The sequence below is a fragment of the Triticum urartu genome, chromosome 3A (assembly GCF_056163025.1).
Source record: "Triticum urartu cultivar PI428250 chromosome 3A, HENAU_Tu73, whole genome shotgun sequence".
NCBI lineage: Eukaryota > Viridiplantae > Streptophyta > Magnoliopsida > Poales > Poaceae > Triticum > Triticum urartu.
This window is the reverse complement of record NC_141875.1, coordinates 333,844,495-333,848,366: the sequence shown is the minus strand read 5'-3', so window position 1 is coordinate 333,848,366 and position 3,872 is coordinate 333,844,495.

The window sequence follows — 3,872 nt, the reverse complement described above, 5'->3', positions numbered from 1 at the left end:
TCGTGTTATGCTTGAATGTAAGTAGTTTCAGGATCACTTCTTGATCATTATAGTTTCTTGACCGTGCTTTGCTTCTCTTCTCGCTCTCATTTGCGTAAGTTAGCCACATATATGCTAGTGCTTGCTGCAACTCCACCTCACTACCTTCTCCTACCCTTAAGCTTAAATAGTCTTGGTCGCGAGGGTGTGAGATTGCTGAGTCCCCGTGACTCACAGATTACTTCCAAAACCAGATGCAGGTGCCGATGATGCCAGTGCAGGGGACGTGGCCGAACTCAAGTGGGAGTTCGACGAGGATTCTGGACGTTACTATGTGTCTTTTCCGGACGATCAGTAGAGGAGCCTAGTTGGGGCGATCGGGGATCTAGCATTTGGGGTTGTCTTTCTTTATTTGGTTCCGTAGTCGGACCTTGATTGTATTCTGGATGATGTAATGCTATATTTATGTATTGTGTGAAGTGGCGATTGTAAGCCAACTCTTTATCCCTTTCTTATTCAGTACATGGGATGTGCAAAGATTACCCCTCTTGCGACATGCCTACTATGCGGTTATGCCTCTAAGTCATGCTCCGACACATGGGAGATATAGCCGCATCGTGGGTGTTACAACACGTTCTCTACTTCAAGATAGCGGAGAGCGACCTGCTCTCCATCAAGGTCTTCGAGCTCTTGGGACAGTGGCTAGGGTGCTGTGTAGAGAGCTCGACCGATGATGAAAGCTCATCCTTGGGCGACAGTGATGAGGAGGATAGCGGCAGCGATGACAAGGTAGCGGGCGGGAGGATGACGGGTCCGACTAGGCATCGTACACACCGTTCCTGGGCGACGCCGGCAGCACCATCATCTACATCGCCGGCTCCTTGAACTTCTCGGGGTCGTCGCCTTGGGCGGCTGGCGTTGGAGGGACGGGGAAGACGAAGAAGGCGGGTGGCGGGCCGTCAATTCGGAGTGCGATGGCATCGACGCCTTTGTCGCGTATTGCTGGCCCGCTGCCTCGTCTTTTGGTTCTTCTTTCGGCACCGTCATCACGGGCCTTCTTCTGGACGATTGCCGGGATGTTCTCTTGGTATCTTCTGCTACTCGTACCTTGCCTAGGCACTCCTTTTGCCCTCCTATTATCTTGTTCTGCTTCCTGGGAAGAGGGACAAGAAAAGGGATTACAGGCATCTTATCCTTTTTTTCTAGTTTTTAAGCCTGCGGGCATTTGTTAGAGTTAAACCTTGTAATCACCTTGCTCATGTTTACATTCCATATGAGTTGTACTTGTTTGCAATGTATTAATGGAAAAGGGGGCTTGCCGGGTTCTTTTGTGTGTGAGCAAGGCTCACACCAAGGAACGAGTCCTTGTTATCTTAAGATAAGCACTGTTGCTCGGCAGCAGACCTTGCCATCCTCCACTTCCTAGCTTGACCATACTCACGCTCTTGGCGGAGGTAGGGGTGAAGTAGGATTAGGCCCTTCGTTTGTTTCCTTGTCACCGCAACTACAACCAAGTTCCGGCCCAAAGAAGAGTTCTTGGGCATATGAAAGGGGGAGCACGGTGGCCCGAGAACAAACAAAGTCTCATACATCCAAGTCCCATACAAAAATGCATAACAGGAGATAAAAGACTTATCAGAATCTGCAGCCTCCGGCAACCTTGCCGGGGTCGAGGATGTCGGTCTGTCTCCCTGCTCTTAAATGGTTTGGCAGAAACGCTTGTGTAGCCTGCGAACCAAAGAAAGGACTGGAAAGGACAGAAAGACACACACTCGACCACTTATGCTAGGGGTTAGTTGCCGCTGAGTACTATCAATCCTAACAAAGAGAGAGACTCAACCTAACATGCATGCTAAAACTTAGGGCGCCAGCGCTTCATTTATTTATGCTTAGGGTCCGTGCCTAGCTCTGTACAAAGGGTTACATGCCTTGCGGGCAAGGCTTGTACAAAAGGTGGTTTGCTGGGAGGTCCGGCAACCGTGCCTCATGGGTAAAACTTATGAAGATGTTCGATGTTCCAGGAGTTGCTCACTAGAATACCATCTTCAGTCTCCAGGCGGACTACGCCAGGCCTGGTGACTCGCATTACCCGATAAGGGCCTTCCCACTTCAGCGTCAACTTGTTGGAATTCTTGGCCGACTGAACGCGCCAAAGAACAAGGTCGTCTTCCTCAAAACTTCGGGCATGAACCTTTCGGCTATGGTAGCGGCGCAAGGCTTGTGGTAGCGTGCAGCTCGCACAGCCGCCCGAAGACGATCTTCCTCAAGGAGCGTCACGTCATCTTGCCGCAACTACTGTTGCTCGAGCTCATCATAAGTGAGCACTCGAGGTGACCAATATGTGAGTTCTGTGGGGAGAACTACTTCTGCCCCGTATACCAGGGCAAAGGGTGTCTGGTCGATGGCTCGATTTGGCGTTGTTCTGATCGACCAAAGAACCGCCGACAACTCATCAATCCAGCGCCTCCACACTTCTGCAGTCTTTAAAAAGTCTTTGTCCTCAGGCCTCACAGTACTTCAGCATTTGCCCTCTCCGCCTGGCTGTTGCTCCATGGGTGTGCCACTGAAGCGAAACAGACCTTGCTGCCGAGGGCCTGGATGTACCGCATGAAGGTGCAACTTGTGAACTGCGTGCCATTGTCGGTGATGACCCTATTCGGCCACACCAAAATGGCAAACTAGCCCCTTGAAGAACTTGATGGCTGACTCTGCTGTCACCTTCCTCACTGCTTCCACTTCGGGCCACTTTGTGAACTTGTCAATTGCGACGTACGAGTACTCAAAGACCCTAAGAGCGCGGGGGAAGGGGCCCAGTATGTCGAGCCCCCAGACTGAAAATGGCCAGGAGAGAGGGATTGTTTGAAGGGCTTGAGCTGGTTGATGAAGCTTCTTTGAATGGAGCTGGCACGCTTCACACTTGGTTACAAGTGCAGCTGCATCCTGGACGGCTGTGGGCCAAAAGAAACCTTGCCAGAATGCCTTGCCGGCAAGGGCTCTCGACCCTATGTGGGAGCCACATATGCCTCCATGTATCTTTGCCAACAACTCCAGTCCGTCCTCTTGAGGAATGCACTTCAGCTTCATGCCATTTGGCCTCCTTCTGTACAGGGTATTATCCACAAACTGGTACATGTTGGACCGACAGGCTACTCTTTCTGCTTCTTCCTGTTCCTCAAGGAGTTCCCCTGTTTGGAGGAAATGGACGGTGTGTGTCGGCGTTCTGGGAACGGGGGTCCCCAGACTTGCCTGCCTGCGGGCCGCGGCGTGGCAGCGGCCCTGTATGGCCCATATGAAGGAAATATGCCCTAGGGCAATAATTAAGTTATTATTTATTTCCTTATATCATGGTAAATGTTTATTATTCATGCTAGAATTGTATTAACCGGAAACATAATACATGTGTGAATACATAGACAAACAGTATGTCACTAGTATGCCTCTACTTGACTAGCTCGTTGAATCAAAGATGGTTAAGTTTCCTAACCATAGACATGAGTTGTCATTTGATTAACGGGGTCACATCATTAGAGAATGATGTGATTGACTTGACCCATTCCGTTAGCATAGCACTTGATCGTTTAGTTTGTTGCTATTGCGTTCTTCATGACTTATACATGTTCCTATGACTATGAGATTATGCAACTCCCGTTTACCGGAGGAACACTTTGTGTGCTACCAAAAGTCACAACGTTACTGGGTGATTATAAAGGTGCTCTACAGGTGTCTCCGAAGGTATTTGTTGGGTTGGCGTATTTCGTGATTAGGATTTGTCACTCCGATTGTCGGAGAGGTACCTCTGGGCCCACTCGGTAATGCACATCACTATAAGCCTTGCAAGCATTGCAACTAATGAGTTAGTTGTGGGCTGATGTGTTACAGAACGAGTAAAGAGA